This window comes from Nomascus leucogenys, chromosome 14, assembly GCF_006542625.1.
Source record: "Nomascus leucogenys isolate Asia chromosome 14, Asia_NLE_v1, whole genome shotgun sequence".
NCBI lineage: Eukaryota > Metazoa > Chordata > Mammalia > Primates > Hylobatidae > Nomascus > Nomascus leucogenys.
In genome coordinates this window covers 92835634-92856696 of record NC_044394.1, presented here as the reverse complement: position 1 = coordinate 92856696, position 21063 = coordinate 92835634, and positions in this window count along the sequence as shown.

Here is a 21063-nt window from a genome sequence, read left to right as displayed (position 1 = left end):
GACCTGCGGCTTCACACCTGTACACAGCAACTGCTTTCCATGCCCACCAAGCATAAGATAGCAGCCCCCCCAGGCCCGGTCCACCCTTGAAGGGCCACATGGCCTATCAGGGTCCAGATCATCACACCACGAAAGAGGCAGGGGCAGTGCTGGGACCTCTTGAGTTATAGATGCGGACGTGGGGAACTCAGGACCTGCCGTGACCTGCTCAGGGTCTCAGAGCCCCTGGTGGCTGCTAGACCAAAGGGGAGAGGCCACCTCTGGTCAGCAGGCAGCTGGTTCCAGCCTAGGCTGGGGCAGAGATCTGCCACCTGGCGGGATGCCCAGCCTCCTGTGCCCAGCGGGCTGTCCTAAGACTGGGATCGTACGATGGTGAGTATGGGACCCACGTGTACTTTTCAAAACCCGTAGAAAATACAGCACAAGAGTGAATCCTGATGGAGACTTGAGACGTTTGTAATAATAACGGATCAATATTGGTTCTTTGACTGTCACACGCCTACACCCTAATGAGAGAAGGTGATCACAGGAGAAACTGGGTCAGGGAGAGGGGGTGTGGGGGACCTCTACCATCTGCTTGGTGTTTCTGTAAACCTAAAACATTAAGTCTGCTAATTAAAACAAAACAAAACAAAACAAAGCTAGGGTAAGAATGCTTGCTGGCCAGTATTCTTGGAAGAAGCTAATCTATCTTGGGAAAGGAGCCTGGTCCTTCCCACCCTGGGGCTGTGGTCCCCCAAGCTGTTCCCTTGAGGAGGTTTATGCCCCAGAGATGTTGGGTGCTCCTGGGCACCTCTGCTGACCCCTGTCCTGGCCCAGCAAGGCCACCTACAGGTGAGACGTCCCCTGTAGACGGGGTTCCTGGTGTCAGGAGGTATCAAGCTCCTAGAGGATGCAGGCTGAGGTGGTCAAGTCTGTCTGGGGGTGTTCCCAGCCACTGCCCCTTGTACCTCCAGACCCCGAGGGGCCGATTAGGAACCAAAAGGATCCCAGCTGGTTGTGGCGTGTGGCCCTCCCCGTGGTCCTCTGGGAGGGTCTGCGAAGAAAGGGCCTTGGGTTCGTTTGTCCCTGGATGTCTGGGAAGGGGCTGCTTCCCAGTGAGCATGTCATGGAGTTAGACCCAGGAAGGGGCCACAGCATTGTCCCACCCACCCACTCGTGGGAAGGGGCTGGTCTTCGAAGCTTTGCGTGAAGCTCTGATACTTCCTACCTGAGTTGGAACGTTGAGGCTGAGCCGTGGAATCAGAGAGCTCTAGAACCCACCAGGATCACGCCTGCCCATTCCTTCTACCGGCGGGCCCTGCAGTGATGCTTCTGCATCCTTGGAGATGGCAGCTAAGGGGCCTGGGCCAGGGCAGCCTGTGGCCCAATCGTACGTCTACATCAACCCTCTCTCGTTCCTCATCCATCCGTTCCCTCGAGAAACAGCTCTCAGACGCCTCCTGGGCAGACGTCTGTGATAAAAAGTTCTGGGTGCACCCTGGACAGTCCTTCTGTGCCCCACCAGGGTCTGAGGCCTCAGAAAGCAGGACGTGACCTCCCACGTCTGAGGACCACAACCCACTGTTAGGATCGAGTGACCTCAGCAGGGTCACCTCTGTGTATTTGACCCGGGAGTTTTTATTGCATGCATTGCAGGGACCCAGCACCTGGGAATTTGCCGGGGCGGGGGGCTGCGGGACTGGACGCCTTTCTCAGCCGTTCCTATGCTGGGTGCCTGCAGGCCCTGTGGGGTGGTGGACAGACCTGGCTCGGACATCAGCCCCCAGCTCTGGGTCACACACGTGGCGGGGTTGGCGTCTGTTTCTGAGCCTCAGTTACCCGCTGTCCATTCCCAAGTCCGTTCTTGATTCCCAGGGCATCGTAGGGTTTGTGATGTCACGATTCAATGCCACGTCCCCAGGTGGGGGCTGATTCCCACCTGTTCAAGGCACCACCGGGCTATCATCAGGACTTGAGGCCCTCGTGGGGCTGGGTGGGGGGACCCCTCCCACCGTGCTCCCCACAGCTTCAAGTTCTTTGAGCCACTGGCACAACCCAGTGGACTTCAATGCTTTTATTTTTTGCCCAGTCTTGAGGTTTTCAAATGTGTGTTCACGGCCAATGTCCTGACCAAGATGACCAGTCACCTGAATCCCCTCGCTAAAGAAACAACTCCTCCCGGGGAAGCTGGATTCCTCCAGAAAAACGTTACATGGTTTCCCCAAATGTGTCCAGGAAATTTTCTCTTTAAGCATTTGAAAAATACTGAAGAACGTCCAAGTCTGTCGTTCATGTGAGAACAGCTCATCCCACGGCCCCACTCAACCACCACCTCCCAAGTCATTTGCCTCCCATTTCCCTCCCAGGCCATTTTCGCCTTCTCGTAATTATCGTAATTGTGGTCGGATGATACATGCAGAGCCTATGCTTGTAACTCAACATCCAGAAACTTCAATGAGCAACATGTAATTACTACACGAAACAGCCACGGACGCCAGCCAGCCTCCACCTGATAACCTTCAGTGTGTAATTCTTCCCCAAACCCCTCCTTAACCTAATTTGCTGCCATGTCCTGCTCTCTGTGCGTCAGAGGAAAGTGGGAGTGGGGAGTTTCCTTGAGTCGGATACAAGTCCAGGCTGATGCTGCCCGGCTATGTGACCTTGGGTAGTGCTTGCCCCCAGGTTGGCCAGGGGGAGAGAGGCCACCAGCCGCCAGCTCAGCAGTGAGAGACAGTTCTGTGTGGCACGCTGACCCCGCACTGTCCTAGCAGTTGTTTGTAGCAGCTGCTCATGGCAGCATCTCACCCTCTGCCCCGCCGTGAACCGACCATGGCCCCAGGGGTGATGAGCTGTAGTGACTCTGCCATCTCAGGCACTCAGACCCCACAGGGAAGGAGGGTCCTCGGCCACCACAGGGTGGTGTCAGGAGGGGCCATCTACAGTACAAGGTGGATTTGTACACAGAGGTGGACATCTGCGTGGACCCTGGCCATGGCCCGTCAGATGTGCTCAGAAGCAGGACCGTGAGCCCAGTAGTGACGTGCTAAGGTCTGGCCAGCCGGCCACACACAATAATAGCAATAATATTGCTATTATGATGAGAAAAAGAATTACTTAAAAAGGAAGAAAAGAAAAAAGGAAGGAGGAAGGGAGGGAGGAAAGATGGAGGGAAGAAGAGAGGGAAGGAGACAGAGAGAGAGATTGTTGTGAATGATGGGTGGGACACAGTTTACCCAGAAAACAACTGCAATGTGGTCACCCAGGACATCAGCTGAGGGCCTCTGCCCACTCATTCTGGAGGACACTCACGGCAGAAACGCCTCAAAAGGAGCCGGTATCCCCACGGCCTGGAGGGAGAGGGAGTGTCCCATATGCCCACTACCGAAGGCCTGAAACTCACAAACATTGAAGGCCAGTGTGCAGGGCACCCACGTATCCTCCGGCCGCAGCCGAGGGCTGTTCCTCTGTTTTGTGCATTTCCCCTGAGCCATGTGGGAGCTGCAGAGGTTGTGACCCTTGGCCAGTTAGCCGTGTGGAGACGGCGCCCCTCCGTAGAGTAAATGCACGCTGCCTTGTTCCCCTTGGGCCCCAAACTTGTCTGCTCCTAACCGGGCTGGGCCCCCTCTGACAGGCTGGGCAGGGCCCAGGGTGGCCCTCCCAGGGTTCACTGGTTGGCACCAGAGACCAGAGCCCCGCTCAGTGGCCCTCCTGGCAGCCCGCCCCACTGGCATCTGAATTCTGGAAGGCACTTCTCCTAGGGCCACCGTGGCCACCTTCTAGAATAAACAGAAAGAGGGGGCTCTGCAGCATGGGGCTCCTCGTGGGCTCAGATCGGTCGGCCTGTCTCACTGAACAGCTGGGGCTCCTTTTTTCTTGCAAGTTTATAATTGAAAGGACAAGCTTGCTTTTCTCTGCTTCTGTGGCCTTTGGTTTCATGCTACAGGAAGGCATCTCCCAGACCCCAGTGGGGCCTGCCGTCAGCGGAGGCGTGTGGGGGTGTGTGAGGGGCCGTGCCCTGTTCTTGCTGTGCCCCTCTGCCCCTGGCACCACCCCAAAGGAGGCAAGGCCTTGTCAACATCTGTTAAGCCGGGAACCGGGGACCGCCCAGGGTCAAATGGGCTGGAGTAGCCACGCTGCAGGAGGCTGAGGGCAGACAGAGCTCTCTCCCCCTGTACCCCACTGGGCTGGGTGTCCTGGGGAGGGTGGACGTCCAGATGCTGGGGCACCTAACCTGGACCGGGATGGGCGGCTGCCCAGCGCGTGGGGACGGGCAGGACCGTGGACGGCGCAGTCACCACCCAGGACCTGCCCGGCCAGGCGGGGTTCAGCCTCCTCCTCCAGTCCACAGGGTGAGTCTCCACGGACAGCCGCAGGGACAGGCCCTCCCCACATCGACGCTGCGCCTGGATGACTCAGCTCAGGCAGGCGGGGGCCGCAGGAGACACCCTCGCCAGGAGCCTGTCGGGTGGGGCCTCCCGTGCAGGTCATTAGCCTGGCTGTCCTGCCCCTGAAAAGAGGCCCGGCAGCCCAGAGCTGCCCCCAGCTGGAGGGGCTGAGAGCTCTGGCTGTGGAGTGTGCGTGGGATGTGGGGGCGCGTGGGGCACAGGGCAGCTCTCTTGCGTGTCCGTCCCTCTCTGCCCACGCTCAGATAGTGAAGGAGGCCTTGACCGCCATTTGGACAGATGGTCCCACCCAGAAAGAGGAGAAGCAGGCGACGCCCAGCTCAGCGGACAGTGGGCAGGCACATTGGCAGGCAGGGTCAGGGGATCTGTCTCCCAAGTCACCTGTGTACTAAGACACCCCACTGCAGGTTCCAGGGTTTGGGGAAGGGTGTCGATGGGGCTGGGCATGCAGGGAGTGTCCCGGGGCCGGGTCACATGGACTTGGCAGATCTTGGAGAGAGAACTGGACCCCTGCAGTATCCAGTAGATGGGGCCCAGCAGGGTGGGGCCCGAGCAAGTGGAGGCAGGGGTGGGGCAGGGCCTGGATGTGCCTCCCAGAGGGCCAAGCTGGAGTGCACGGGATCACCCAGGGGTGCTGGCTTCACCCTCTTCCTCCAGCCATGCCTGCCTGGACTCAGTGGAGGAAACACTCCCTCCAGAAGCCCCTCCAGGCAGGCAGGAGCGAGGCCAGCTGGTGGGCTTTCTCCTCGGGCGTGGAGGGGTCCCTCCCATCCACGCAGCAGGTGCTGAGCGCCCCACCCCAACCCTGCCTGCTGCAATGTGCAGGCCCAGCCTTGGCGCCAGCTGTCCCAACAAGGACCTGAGGACTCCAGGTGCCTTCTCCTGGAGAGGTGGCCAGGCCGGTGCCGCGGCTCCACTCTACTCCCCCAGTGGTGCCAGGAGGTCCCTGCAAACCCAGTGACAGTGCTGTGCCTCCACTGAAGCTTGCGGAAGTGAGATGGCCCAGAGGGACCCACTGTCCAGACCCGGGATGGCGGACTGTGCGTCCTGGGCCTCAGTTCAGGCTCATGAAAGATGACTGAGCCCCCTCCGCCCCCGCCCCACACCCTCCGCCCCCGCACCCCACCATGCCCTGCACCACACCAGCTCCCCCCATAGATGCTCCTCTTTGTCAGCCTGGGCCAGAGCCAGACAGGACCCACAGAGGCAGGGACCCCTCCCCAAATCCTGGCTGGCAGTTTCAGTCTTTAAGCACTGTCTGGGGGGCTGTCAGTGTTGGTGGGGTGCACTCCTGTAGGGCTGCCTGGAAGAGGTGACCTACGTGCTTGTGCAACTGTTCAAGCATGGGTGAGGAGGAGGAGCAGCTGGCACTGCACACTTTGTGGGGGTGCAAGGAGGCCCAACCCGGCAGGAGTCGGGGCAGGAGGCTGGGGCAGCCTGACCCCACGTGGAGGAGCTTGGGGTCATGAGGCTGTTGTCACCAGGCTCACAAGGGACTCCAGTGAGAGAGTAAAAGCGATGAGGTCACATGAACTGAAGAAACAAAACCACAGATCTCTGTAGGCAGTGTGGCAACAGTGACAGGAGCCAGGGGAAGTCTCCCCTCGACTCTGCGGTGGAATTTTAATAGTCCCCAATTTTTCTACAATGCCTAGGTATTGCTATTATGATGAGAAAACAAATTACTCAAAAAGGAAGAAAGAGGAAGGGAGGGAGGAAAGATGGAGGGAAGAAGAGAGGGAAGGAGACAGAGAGAGAGATTGTTATGAATGATGGGTGGGACACGGTTTACCCAGAAAACAACTGCAGCCTCATGGGGCCTCTCGCAGGGCCAGGCCCGGGGCGTGGCTGACAGGGAGGTGGGCCTAGGGGCACATGCTGGGCTTAGTGAGGTGGTGCAGGTTGGCTTGAGGAGCGTCCACTGCTAAACTGCGTGACTTGGTGGCAATCAACCCTCCAGCTCCCCATCTGAGAGCGACTTCATGGTGCCAACCCCACAGGATTGCGGGGAGGCTCATGGCCCAGCTCAGTGGGAGGGAAGCTCCAGCTTCCTGTGTAATTTGGAGCATGGGCCTTCCACTCCGGCCTCCCCACTGCCTGCCTCAACCTCGGCAGCCCTGTCCCTGTCCCCTCACAGCAGTGGCTGCACCCACCAGGATCTGCCCCTTCCTCCCCACCCTCTGGCTCTGTTCTACCCTCCGGAGCATGAAGGGCCGTGGGGCGCCCGGTGTCTGCGTCCTGCCCAGAACATGTTGGGGGGACGGCACCTTCCCCCCAAGCCCTCCTGACTCTAAGCAGCCTCCTGCCTGCCAGCCTTTTGCGTGTCACAGAGAAAACAAGGTGAAGAAGATGATTATTTGAGTCTAGAGAGCTAATTAAAATATTTAAAAACATACTTCTTAACTACAAAAGTGAATATGCTTATTGACAAAGTCTGTTGTTCTGGGGTTTCTGAGAGAAAAAAGAAAAGAGGGATTTCCCCTTTGACCTGCTGGCCCTGTCCAAGGGCTGGTACGGGCTCCCTGGGACTGCCTGGGTGTCGTGTGCACGTATGTGTGCACGTGTGTGTGCACATCCACGTGTGCTTGAGTGTGCATGGTGAGCGTGTGTGTGCTCATGTGTATGTGTGCGTGACTGTGTGCGTGTGTGTGTGTGCTCAAGTGTGCATTGTGAGCATGTGCGTGTTCATGTGTATGTGTGCGTGACTGTGTGCGTGTGTGTGTGTGCATGCTCGAGTGTGCATGGTGAGCGTGTGTGCGCTCATGTGTATGTGTGCATGCCGGTGTACGTGTGTGTGTGTGTGTGCATGCGTGTGTGTAGAGCCCTGCATGGGATTTGGCCCACAGTGGTTCTGTTTTGACTCTAATTTCCAGCAGAAACTCTGCAGAGCTCTGGTCAGCAGCCGCGACTCTGGCACCAGTGCCTGTGGGGCAGGATCTGGATTTCAAACTCAATTTCAAAAAGCAAAGCATGGCTGAGTCCACTACAAGGCAACGGGGAAATAATGAGTGGCAGAGTGGGGGCTGGGTGGCATGACTTTATTTTTCGTGGTCCAGTGGTCGCCTGGGGGATGCTGGCCGTGGAGGGCACAGAGGAGAAAGGCCTAAGAGTGTGTTGATGTCAACAGGAAGTGCTTTTGTGGGCGTCTTTGGGTATCGTCTGTTCTCACTGCTTTCAAGTCCAGTGAGGGGCAGGCAGAGCGGCTGCCAGCTCCCTGAGTGACCAGCATCTGAATGTCCCCAGGCTGCTTGCTGGGCCACCTCCCAGCCCTGCCCACCCCGCGGTCCCCTCCTGACCCTTTCTAGGTGTCTCAGGCCCCCCAAGGCCCCACAGCCTCCCCTCTGCCAATGAGGGGTCATCAGCACAGCTCAGCAGGGACCCTGAGAGGTCAGAGGCCAAGCCGCCGCTCAAAGTGGAGGTCAGGTCTGCGCTGACTGGCTGGGCTGGGGGGAGCCATCCCTGTCCCGTCCACTCCCTGCGCCATGTCCGCCAGAAGCCTCCACAGTGGGGCAGTCCCAGCCTGTGCCCCAGACCACAGCCCCAAGGCAGACTGTCCTGGCCACCTATGGGCCCAGCACGCTCCCTCCCAGCCCTGCACACACGGGGGCTGCAAGCTTGTGCACCAGCAAAGGGTGTCATGCAGCAGTGGGGACCCGGAGGGAAGGCCCATCCCACATGGCTCACCTCGGCACTGGGTGTCAAAAGCGGCACGCGGCCCTGAGAACAAGGCCTTCGCCGCCAGCTGACTTTTCTCTCTGGACGCCTGGGCGAGGGCCTCATGGGATCCTCGGTGTCTGACATCAGGGCACGGCTGCACCGGTTGTCCCCCAAGCTGCCCCCTGAATCCCCCACGGATCTCCCAGCCTCCAATCCCTCCCTCTGGGCATTTGCACTATTCAGGGGTGCAGATGTTAAACAGAGGAGAAAGCAGGCTAAGTCCCGCATGACCTGTATGACAAGCGGGCTAGGACCTGACCCACCTGTGGGCCCCTCACCTGCCGTCCGCTTGGTGCTCTCCGGCTCCCCAGGCCTGGACCTGGCTGCAGAGGCAGCTGCCCTGGGGACAGATGGTGCAGAGGCTGCAGGGCTGGGTGCTGTGGTGGGCAGCACCTCCCTCCACAGGTGGGGCCGCTCCCAGGGTGAACAGGGATCCAGGTCTGAAGCCGGGCCTGGAAGGACGGCAGCCAGGAGCTTCTCAAAGGCACCAGCAGCACGGCCAGCACCTCTCTCGGCTCCAGAGCTCTCCTAAGTTCACGGCCTTCATAGAATTCCACCCATTTGTCCAGGGGGACAACGGGGCGTGAGAGAACAGCTCTCGCTCAGCCCCAGCCAGGTGCTGGCAGGACAGAGAGCCGGAGTTACAGATGGTCCGTTCCAAGAGAAGCCTGAAATCCAGATGTGGATTTATGTGGAATTACCTGACATTTCGATCACTCTGCAGCTCCCACAGGCATGTGGAGCCGGACGGAGCCGGGGATGCGGGGAGGGTCCGCGGTTGGTTTGCAGCCCCGCCTTGACCATACAACAGGACAACGGAAACTCACCTGACTTCCCAGATCAAAATGACCAGATAATCCAAACCAGCAGTGTCCACCTGGCGTTTGGCAGTTCCACACCCACCTGTGAAATTCACTTAAGCATTTCGGAAAGTTTGAGTTACTTCAGAAATAGAATCTGTATCTAACTAGATGAAGGTGTAAGCGCAGTCATAATAGTTCCTGCAGGGGCCGATTCGCTGGCACTGTCTCAGGCACTCCTTCCAGCTGCCAGCAGTTCCTGGGCACCAAGCTCTGCTGGCCGCCGCCCTGCATGGTGGACAGCAAAGCTACGCAGCCATGGAGCTCCTTCCGGAACCAACCAAATAAACAGCAGGACTTTAGGGGCCAGGGTGAGGGGGAGAGCAGGGAGGGAGACCTCGCTGTGTGGGGTCTCTGTGCTGTGTGGCTGTGGGCCAGGTGCTAGCAGGGCTGGAACTGCCCGGATATGAGCCTGCGTTGGAGTCCACACCTGCTGTCCCTCCTTGCAGGTGTGAAGAGGCTGAGGCCTTGCTTCTCAAGGAGCTTGGTTGGGGACCCTCCCACACCCCATCCTAAGGCACCATCTCCTCCTCAAGCGGCTGCTTGGATGTTCCCAGCCGCCTCATCCCGGCGCTGCGGCAGTAACCGGCTCACGTGATCACCGGACTCTGCTAGCCACGGGGAGTTGGCAGTAGACAAGAAGACCCTGTCCCTGCCCCAACAGGCGGTCAGTTTAGAGAGACAGAGCTGGAGACCACTTAGCAGAAGGACCTCCTGCCAAAGGGACAGGCAGGTGCCGGGGAACAGCCCTAAGGCACGGAGGGGTGAAGTGTGTCTGTGCATGAGCCAGAGCTTCATAAGCTGGGCTGCCTCATTGCCATTCGTAGCTTAGGACAACTCAGGCTAGATGGCCCCAGATCCAGGTCCTGGGAGTTAGGAGTTGGTCAGGGTACCCCAGGCCCTGGCAGTTGTGAGGGTAGGGCCCGGCCCCAACTGTGCTGGATGCCGTCTGAACTGTGCAGGGGCCTGAGATTTTACTTTCAGGCTAACAAGCCTGCCTGTTGCATGGGTGCTGGCAGGAAGCACTAGACTGCTGGGGTCAGAGATAGAGGATCTTATCACTCACAGCAAAAGCAGAACCAGAGGGTCAGCACATGAGCGGGCTCCCAAGCCCCTTCCCCAGCGGCGATGTGCAGGGGCTCACACAGATGTTTCCCATGAAGGGGGCTGCCCACAGGAGAGCCCCTCAGCTCTGGGAAGCCACTGCTGTACAGCAGACAGTGTGCCAGCTCTTCGTCCCAGAGAGAGGCATCAGCCACCGTGCACACACCCCTGCATGCACCTGTGCATGCACACCCCCCTGCACACACCCGTGCACACCCCCTGAGAAACGACCCCAGGACAGCCATTGGGGTTTGCATTCCTGGCCCAGCAAGACAGGCGGGAGCAAGGGATCCATGGAGGAGCATCTTCCAGGAAACACTGGGGAAGCTTTGACACAGCCTCAGACGGTGGGGTTCAGGGAATCAGCTGGGGGCCGGGTGCTGGCCCTCCCCGGCACAGAATACCGTACAGGCCACGGGTTTCTCGGTGGCTGCTGGTGCAGTTCCGCGTCAGTAGGGGCGGGTCCTACCTGCCTTTATGGCCCTGGTAGCCTGTGGAGGGGGCAGCGTCACTGCCCAGGGCCAACAGGACGCCTGGTTGAGGGCTGGAGTCTGATGGCTCCTCCCAGGTTGGACCGTTGGGCTCCCCTCCCTGCCTTCCCCACGCTCTCGCTGCCCCTCCCTGCCCCAGAGGGGAGACTGCTGGGTGGGTCCCACGGCCAGAGCCCAGCCCTTGTGCTCTGCCTTTCCCCAGAGCCGCACACCTGCCTCAGGAGGGGGCCGTGCACCGCCCCCCGGGCCTTCTGCCGCCAGACCCAGTTGTGCCCAGTGATGCCGTGAGTGTCTGTGCTGAAAAAGTGGAAAAGACATGAAAATGGGTGAGGAGGTTTCTGGGCGTCCTTTCGGTGGAGGGCCAGGCGAGCCCCCCGGGTTCTCTGGTGCTGCAGTGATCGGCGCCTTCCTCATCTTTAACGGAGCTGTGAGACAGCTCCCTGCACACCAGAAAGGTGATGGCCACACACAGGAGCCCACAGAGGTGCAAGAACACTCGTCAGCGGAGACACGGCTGATGTCCACCAGCGGAAGAGAGAAGCCGAAGGGGAGGTTTCAGGCCCTGTGGATATTGGCTGGTTTGGTGATGGCCTGGGGGATGCGTCTATGTTTGTCCTATATGTACAGCCCTTTGATAAAGTTTAATTTGTAAAATAGGCGCAGTAAGAGATTAACAATCACCAGTCATAAACAGAGCAATTATAACAATCTAGGTGATAAAAAGTATGTGGAGGTGGCATCTCCCTCTCTCTCAAGATATCTTATTGTGCTGTACTCACCTGTTTTCCGGGGTTGAGCACAGACAACTCAAGTCAGGGATACGGCGGATGACTGTGTTAGCAAATTCATTTCAGCCCAATTGCCTAAACCTGTGGATTTTCCTTTGAACCAGTTTTAATATCTTCCTGCTTCCCCTATGAATTAATAAGTTAAATAAAACTTTTGACATAACACGTGTATTAGTCCATTCTGGCGTTGCTATCTGGAAATACCTGAGTCTGGGTAATTTGTTTATTTATTTATTTATTTAATTTATTATTATTATTTTTTGAGACGGAGTCTGGCTCTGTCACCCAGGCTGGAGTGCAGTGGCGCGATCTCGGCTCACTGCAAGCTCCACCTCCCGGGTTCACGCCATTCTCCTGCCTCAGCCTCCCGAGTAGCTGGGACTACAGGCGCCCGCCACCACGCCCGGCTAATTTTTTGTATTTTTAGTAGAGACGGGGTTTCACCGTGGTCTCGATCTCCTGACCTCGTGATCCACCCGCCTCGGCCTCCCAAAGTGCTGGGATTACAGGTGTGAGCCACGGCGCCCGGCCGAGTCTAGGTAATGTATAAAGAAAAGAGGTTGAACTGGCTCCGGGTTCCACAGGCTGTACAGGAAGCGCGGCGGCTTCTGCTCCTGAGGAGGCCTCGGGGAGCTTCAACTCGTGGTGGAAGGTGAAGCGGGAGCAAGTGTCTCGCACGGCAGGAGGAGGAGGAAAAGAGAGGGGGAAGGGGCCACACACATTTAAACAACCAGATCGTGAGAGAACTCCATCCCAGGACAGCACCAAGGGGGTGTTAAACCCTTCATGAAGGGTCCACCCGTGATCCAGTCACCTCCCACGGGGCCGCCTCCGACACTGGGGATCCCAGTTCGATGTGAAGTTTGGGTGAGGACACAGCTCCAAACCATATCAATGTGTGTTCATTTTATATTTGTATGTCATGATTTTACTTTTTTGAATATCATATTTTAACCCTTCATTGTCTGATACAACAGAGTCTCACCAATTAAACTTTGAGAGACCCATGTATGAATCCACACCAGGCCCTTGTTTATGAAGGATATTATGAGACATTTAGTCAGTCATTCAGCGACACTTACAGAGCATCTGCCGTGTGCCAGCGACGAGCGGAGCAGTCTTCTCCGCATGGGGCCATCAGAGGCTTCTGGAACCGACTGGGAAGTCAGAGAAGATCCCAGAGGAGGCGATGCTGGAGGCTGGCTTTGAAGGACAAGTAGGAATTCACTTTAGGGTCCTACCTTAATGAGGGGGTGTTGAGAAGGACAAGGTCTGGGTGGCTGGAACCACCCACAAAAGGGCAGCCACGCTGTCCTGAAAGGGTGGGGACGTGGACAGCTGTCACCAGGTGAGACTGGATTCAATCTGCATTTTGTTTGTTTTTGAGACAGAGTCTTGCTATGTTGCCCAGGCTGGAGTGCAGTGGTGCAACCTTGGCTCACTGCAACTTCTGCCTCCTGGGTTCACGCAATTCTCGTGCCTCGGCCTCCCAAGAAGCTGGGATTACAGGCATGCACCACCACATCCCGCTAATTTTTATATATTTAGTAGAGACGGGGTTGTTGTTTTTTTTTTTTGAGACGGAGTCTCGCTCTGTCACCCAGGCTGGAGTGCAGTGGCGCAATCTCGGCTCACTGCAAGCTCCACCTCCCGGGTTCACGCCATTCTCCTGCCTCAGCTTCTCCGAGTAGCTGGGACTACAGGCGCCCGCCACCACGCCCAGCTAATTTTTTGTATTTTTAGTAGAGACGGGGTTTCACCGTGGTCTCGATCTCCTGACCTCGTGATCCGCCCGCCTCGGCCTCCCAAAGTGCTGGGATTACAAGCATGAGCCACCGCGCCCAGCAGAGACGGAGTTTTACCATGTTGGCCAGGCTGGTCTCAAACTCCTGACTTCATGTGATTCACCAGCCTCGGCCTCCCAAAGTGCCGGGATCACAGGCGTGAGCTGCCGCACCCGGCCAGATCTGCATTTTGGAAAGATGCCCCTGTTCAGTGTGGATACGCCACACTGGCAGGGAGACCCAGGGTGGACGTGCCAGGCAGGCCTGGCCCCGCAGGGACCGTGGCACGCAGCAGTAGAGGTGGGTTTTAAGGTGGTGGATCTGCAGGTGCTGGGTGTGCCAGATGGCGGTGGCTGGAAGTCTCCAGGCCTGTCCTGGTGTGGGACGCCCAGGAGGTACCTCAGGTGTGTGGGGCACGTGTTGGGCATTCGGAGCAGGGTTGTGCCTCCCACCTGGGGGTGCCTGGGCCAAATCCGCCAGAACCGGGACCTAAGAGTTCAGAGGGCACCAGAAAAACGCTAAGACCCACTGGCACCAGGCAGGTCGTACTCCATGAATTTGTACATTCAGGCTTTTGGTACCCAAAGTTGGTGTTTCCATGGCGACAGGGCCCAAATGGCCATTGAACTCTCCTCTAGCCTGCAAGAGCCAGTGTGGGTCTCGGGCAGCTGACAGCCTCCGGAGGGTGCATGGACGGGCTGAGCGGGGGCATCTTCCTTGCTGGACACAGCACAGGTGAGCAGGCCAGGGTGCAGCTGCATGGCCGCACTGACCACACAGCAGGTTCTGAAAGGCTGTCTACGTATGCACTGCGGACAGGACCCTCCCCCAGTAATGGTGCCCCAGCAGCCTGCTGTGAGCCCCACCTTCCACAGCAGCATCAGACTCACATGATCCTCTTTAGGTCACCAGGGACTTTGGGCTGAGTCCTGCACTTTAGTAGCTGAATAACCACATTTGTTCTCAGGACCTGGCCCGGGCTCCCCTGCCCCAGCCTCTACGGACCCTCTCATGCCCCACGTGGGCTCTTAGCATCCCTGCGTAGACCGCACCCACCACCCCACAGTAGAACCACGGACTCATCTTTCCCTCCAGACTGTGGCAGGCACCACAGCGAGAAATGCGCTATCATGGTCCAGCGCACACTGGCATAGAACATACAAAACCAACACAAGCTTTACAAATCAATGCAGCTCTTTCTATATGGGACAGACTCAGACTTTATTTTTAGGAATTGCCAGTCAGAGCCCAGTGTACTGACCCCATGACCCCTGGTATACCAGCCACAACCTGCAATTTGAAAACTACCCTAGGCCCTGGCGCCGAGCCCATCCCAGAGTAGATCCCCAGGAAGGTCTGCAGATTCCATCCAGTCACGGGGACGGCTGGGCTGCCAGCTCCTTTGGTGATCCACGCCAACACCACCCTCGCCTCCCTGGCAACTTGGTGGGCCAGGCGCACGCGGCGGCTTCTCAGACCAGTAGTCACGTCTGTGCACTGCCCGTGTGAAGCCGCGGCACCGAGCACCCCTCAGTCAGCAGTGCAATGTGGGGAGCGCTGGTGCAGCTCCCCAGGTCAGCCAGGTGTCTCACCTGCATCGGCCGACTTGACTTTTGCCTCCACTTTGCCACGAGAAATGAATGCTTCTGTGAACACCATGGCTGGCATGCCAGGGCCACTTGGCCAGGACGTGGCAGAGCTGAGGGCAGGTCCCGGTGTGGCCCCTGGACTGGCTTCACGCAGTGTCCAGATGTGGCTCCTCCCATGGGCCGGCATCACACCTGCTTCTCAGCAGCTGTCTTCCACGTGAGCTGGCAGGGCCAGCTGGGGAGGACGTCCGAGGGAGGCCGAGGCGGATGCGGGGGCGGCTTTAACTTCGACAGTGACGTCAGGGGCACCACGGGGCCCTCACAAGGTCTCATGCAAGACGCAGAGGTGCCCTGGAACATCCTGCTTCCCATTTATCCTCAGCATTCTCTCAGGCACCAGTCGATCCCAGCCCTTTCTCCACGTGTGAAAAATGTTGCGTTATCTCACGGGAGTGAGTTCCATAAATTACGCTTGGAACCCCCAGGAGACATCTTCCGCCCCTGTTTAGGAGGACAGTGTCTAACCGAACACGGAATGTTGTTCAGGACAGGCCTTTCCCGTCCACGTCAGCTGCTAACAACACAGGTGCCCCTGCATTGAACGTAACTGGGGCCGCACCCACTCGGCGTCCGTAGGCACCTGCCATCCACTGTCGATTCTCCCAAGACTTGGAGAGCTGTGGGCTTAGGTCACCTCCGAATCCGCCTCGAGTGCTGAGTGTGCAGCAGGGCAGCTCCCGCTTGCGGGGCTGTCCCCTGGAGGTGAGGCTGCAGTCTCATTGTGCATCTCCTCCTCCTGCCAACCTGAGAGCCGGCTCCTCTGAGTCAGCCAGTCCCACCCTCCGGGTCCTAACTCCAATTCCTGCAGGGTGGCCTCCGCAGTGAGAAGAGCCTCAGGCCTCGGGACACCTGTGGGATCCTGCAGTCACCACCCCAGGGCCAGGGGAGCAAATGCCCCAAGGCGCAGCTCCAGCTGACAACAAGCAGAGGCTGCTCACTGCTCAGATGGAGAATTCTCCAGGCTCGTGGAGGTCCAGGATCCAGCCCTCAGTGTGGACCCTCAGCAGAGCACGCTGGTCCTGGCTCCCTCCCCGCTCCTTCCCGGCCCCTGCCCCAGCCTCCCAGGCATGAAACGCTCCATGTGCAAGCCCCTGACTCCGGCTCTGCGTTCTGGGCTCAAGCAGGACGGCAGAATCCAAGACAAACATTGTCCCTGGTACTTGATGCTCACCTAGAATCCACAGCAAGCATCTGCCCGGCTGATCACAGAATGGTTCTTGCGACAGGAACCTCACCCCTTCCTGCAGGCCCACGGAAGGAGTGCAGACTCTGGTTTCAGGTCAGTCACGTGGCCCTGGGCTTTAATGAGGTAATATTTGCAGTGCTTGGAAGTTTGGAGACGCTCGCTCAGTCAGTCGGATCTCCTCTTTCCAGAATGCCTGACGGTGCAGGTTGGTGGAGCCAACACTGATTGTGCTGCCTGGTGCAAGGCGCTGGGTAGGGCCTTGGTCCCTCCAAGGGCCACATGAGGCTGTCCCTTCCCTCTGACGTGTAATAGAATTTCAGGGATCTGCAGGACGCCATCACCTCAACTTCTGTGTCCAGGCTCTGCGATTCACAGGCTTGACTTTCCTTTCGTAGGATCAGCCCGTAGCCCCCAGAGCTCCAGGCCGGTACACCCACCCCCGAATTATCCCCCTGAATCGACACAGGGTTTCCCTGTGCAATTAGAATCTCCAGCAGGTCTGAATCCTAGGAACGTGGGCGGCTGAAAATGGAACTCGAGGGGCCACATCCGCACTTGGTCTACTGTCCCGGAGACTTTTTATTTTTTTGTAGATTCCTTTTTTAAAAAGCATGGGCTGCAACCCCTTAATGAGTCATTAAATCCACGTGGTGAGTCACAGTCAGCCTTTAACTACCTGAGACAGAGTAGGAGAGATGACCTCAGTGCACACACTGCCGAACGGCCAGGCTGCCCTCATGGGCTGCTTTGTTACGGGGGTGCTATGGTCACCACGTGCAGAGTCTCCTACAGTCTCGAGCAACCCTGACCCCCAGGCAGCACCCACTGCCTAGGGGAGGTCGAAGCAGGTCTGGTGAGGTTCATCCCCTCTGGAGACTCGGACACACGAAGGTCCAGGGGATCAGGCTGTTGCAGGAACCCGTCGGGCTTGTGTCTTTAAAGCTTGAACTCAGCCCTCACTAGCTGCACTCACGCCAGAATCATTCTTACTGGGGGCCCAGTGTCCCCCAAGTCTAACACCGTCCATGCGGACCTGCAGGGAACCTGTGCCTCCCCACCCAGCACCGAGTCTAACACCGTCCATATGGACCTGCAGGGAACCTCTGCCTCCCCACCCAGCACCGAGTCTAACACCGTCCATATGGACCTGCAGGGAACCTGTGCCTCCCCGCCCAGCACTGAGAGGCTGCTGTGCAGTTCTTCGATTTGGAGACCTGGTGTCTTGGTCCATTTGTGCTGCTGTAACAAAATACCTCTGACCATGTGATTGATAAACAATAGAAATGTATTGCGCACAGTTCTGGAGGCTGAGAAGTCCGGGATCCAGGCACCAGCAGAGTTGGTGTTTGGTGACGGACTGTTCCCCAGAGATGGCACCTTCTATGGGTCCTCACGTGGAGGAAGGGACAGAAGGGCTCCTTCAAGTCTCATAGAAGGGCACTCATCTGTCATGAGAGGAGAGCCCTCATGGCCCAGTCACCTCCTTAAAGCCCCATCTCCTAACCACATCACCTTGGGGGTTAGGTGTCAACATATGGTTTGGGGGGACACACACATTGAGCCCACAGCACCTACTCCAGGCCCCTGGCAACTGGTACTGAGTCCTCTGAATAGAGCCAGTATTCGCCAAAACCTTTTGCACAAACAACAATTAAAAATAAAGAAAACTGGCTATCTGCAATGGCTCTCACTTGTAATCCCAGCAGTTTGGGATGCCAAGAGCTGGAGACCAGTGGGCAACAGCAAGACCCCATCTCTACAAAAATAAAATAAAATAAATAAATACAACTGCCCACTCAGTGAACCCAAAGCTGTGGGGCGTTTTGTGTCACTTCCTCTGCTGGTGCCCACGCGACGCCGTTCATCTTTTGTCACCACCTCACTTCCCTCTGAATGAAGACCACAGGATCTCAACCCGGCCAGCTCTGAGGACCCAGGTCCTCCTTCCTGTCTCTCTCCAGGGTAGGGTGTCAGTGCCTTCTGTCCATGCCCTCTGCTGGCCTCTCTCTGAGGATCTTCCTGCTGCGAGGGCAGTGATCTCAGGCCCCACCACCCTTGGATTTCAGGACCCCACCTCTGCAACCCTGCATTTCTGAAATGCACCTTGGCACTTTGAATGTTCCCAAAAAGGAGATTCTAATCAAATTTGAATTAGGGGGAAGTCAGTGAAAAGCAAATTTCTCGCACCAGGAAATGTACAGGAAGGAAGGTGGAAGGCAAGCCCAGTTCTGGACACCATGTGCTGTGGAGGGGCAGAAGCCATCTGTGACCCCTGACCTCTGGCCCTTACCACCCTACCATGAGCCTACGGCGCATTCTGGCAGCTACAGGGCTACTTTTGACCGAGTCCTTTACAATGAAATGATTCCTAGTACCCCAACCTCTGGAGAACATGAGGTCCTTGGAAACAAATCCTCAGATAGCTTTTGCTGAACGGTAAATAAGGCTGCATTTTCACTCATGTGACTTAAGCATTCCACTTGTAAAACAGGCTTTGCAAACAAGGAGGCAATTTAAGGGAAAAAAATCATCTATGAAGTGATGCTTAACAGAAGTTTGGCTTTGTTGTAATGGTTAATTGACAGAATGATTAGCATTTAATCTCAGTTTTGGACAGCCAAGGATTTGTCCAGGAAGGGCTGCTAACGGCCATGCTCATTAATTGTGAATTACTCATTACTTCAGATCAGCTGGAACAAATCCCAAGTGGGCTTAATCTCTGTGTGCAGGCAGCACAGGGCTAATGGCAGCAGTCCTTTTTATTGACCCCCACGGCCCTGTCCCCGGTCAACCTCCTCCAAGCAGGGAGGTTCCAGAGGCCTCACAGCCGCCTGGGAGACCCCTCATGGCAGGCCGCTCCCTTGACAAGTTCAGGACTGCTGGGGTTCCTGGCCGTGCGTTCAGGACTCAAATCTGGAGATATCCGCTCTGTGCTCCTCAAGTATAAGGTTAGATAGAGACGGGGCCTGGCCTGTGTTCCTGGCAAGGAAGGCCACCTCCGAGCTCCCCCAGAGCCCAGCCACCTTCTCCGGGTTCCCAGCCCTGCAGTTCCCGAGGCTGCATTCGGAGGCGGAAATGAGGGCAAAGGTGGAGGGTACCCGGAGCTACTGGGGTCATGTCTTTCCCTGGGCAACCCTTCTCCTGGGGGACCTCACGGTGGGGTCAGGGCCTCCCTCCCGGGCACCCCTGCTCCTGGGGGACCTCACGGTGGGGTCAGGGCCTCACTCCCGGGTACCCCTGCTCCTGGGGGACCTCCCGGTGGGGTCAGGACCTCACCCTGGGCACCCCTCCTCCTGGAGGACACCCCGGCGGGCTCAGGGCCTCACCCCTCTCCTGCGGCCGTCAAGTGTCCCGCACGCCCTGCTCTCCCCACCGCGTCTGTCTGAAAGGACGCCCTGCACTGCCCTCGTCCTCCCCAGTCAGGTAGCACAGCTCACAGCCCGGGTGAAATGCAACGACTCTTTTACCCATCAGCCTTGTTTAAGGCTTTACAGCAACCTCCAGGCCGCCTGGCTTGGGTTTGCAGCGCGGCGCCCTCGTACAGCCCCGCCTTCCCCGCGGCGGCGTCCACGGGGGACCAGAGATTGTGATGCGCGCCCTAGGGGAGGGCAGGAGGCTTCCACGGGCCAAGGAGGAGGCCCCGAGAGGTGACCCGGGACCGGGGCGTGGCCCAGGGCGGAAGATTGAAGCCGAGACCTCCCGGCCCCGCCCCTCGCCGAGCAGCCCCGCCCCTGCCACGCCCCGCCGGGCAGGCCCACCCCGATGGACGCCGCTCTGCACCAATCGGAGACTGCCTGGCCTCAGACCCGCCTCCTGGTGCCGCCTGCGCAGGCGCCGTAGGCCGAAGCGGAGGGAAGCGCTGAGCCGGCGTGGGCGGGGCGTCCGAGGAGCGCCAGGCCATGCAGGCCCACGTGGTAGGTGCCAGCGGGGAGGGTGCCCCGCCGCGCAGCTGGGTCCTCGCGTCCCCTCACCGCGCCCTCTAGTCCTCTTCCGCTCCGGGGTTCGCAGCCCCGCACCGCCTCTCGGGCTCACCTACGGGGTCTCCGCCCTGAGCAGCCCTTAGGCCCCGCGGGCGAGCGCGGTTGCGCGTGCGGGGGACGCTCGGGATTGGAGCCCGCGGGGCGCGGCCGAGATCTGCAGCTCCGGCTGCGCTTCCTGCTCCCCGTCCCGCGATTGTGGCCTCCTCACCGACCTTCCTCGTTCTGATTTTGAAGCTTCCGGGCTCGGAGCTCAGGCAGTTCCCCGTTCGCCCTCACCTGGTCGTGGGGTGGACGGACGGCGCACCTGCCTCGCTCCCGCCTAGCTCCCGCGCACCTGCCCCCGCACCTCACACACCTGGTCTGCGCACCTGCTCATCTGCCTCGCTCCTACGCACCTGCCTTGCCCCTGCACACCTGCCCCGCCCCCGCACACCTGCCTCGCCCCCGCGCACCTGCCCCGCGTATCTGCCTCGCTCCCGCACCCCGCACACCTGGTCTGCACACCTGTCCTGCACCCCTCACACCTGGTCCGCAGACCTGCCCCACACCCTGTACACTGTCGGTACCCGCACACCTCCCCGTGCCCCACACCTCTCCGTGTGCCGCCACACAACCCCGCACCCCACACATCTGCCGTCACACATTCCTGGCACACTTGCCCATGCCCCACACACCCGTCTTGTGCCTGCACACCTGCTTCACACACCTGCTCTGCGTCCTGCATACATGCCCGTGCCCCATACCTGCCCGTGCACCTGCCCTGCACATCCCACACACCTACCTGCACACCTGCTCCGCGCCCACACACCTCCCTGTGTGCCCAGCACACTTACCCCAAACACGTGCCCTGAAAACCTGCCCACAAGCCCCGAACACGTTCCTCGTGCTCCGGCAGAGGCCGGAGCAAAGGCCCTCAGGGTTCAGACCCAGCCGATAGGCCGATGCAGTGAACAACCACAGGGGTGTAGGGTTAGGAGTCGCCCAAAGGCTCAGCGTGTTTTCTGGTTTTTGGTTTTTTCTGTTTGTTTTTTCCAGCCTTTTTTCTTTTTTATTCCAGTCTTACTAAAATTGGGGACAGGTGAATCAAGGTCTATGTTTGATAGAAACATTATATTTTGT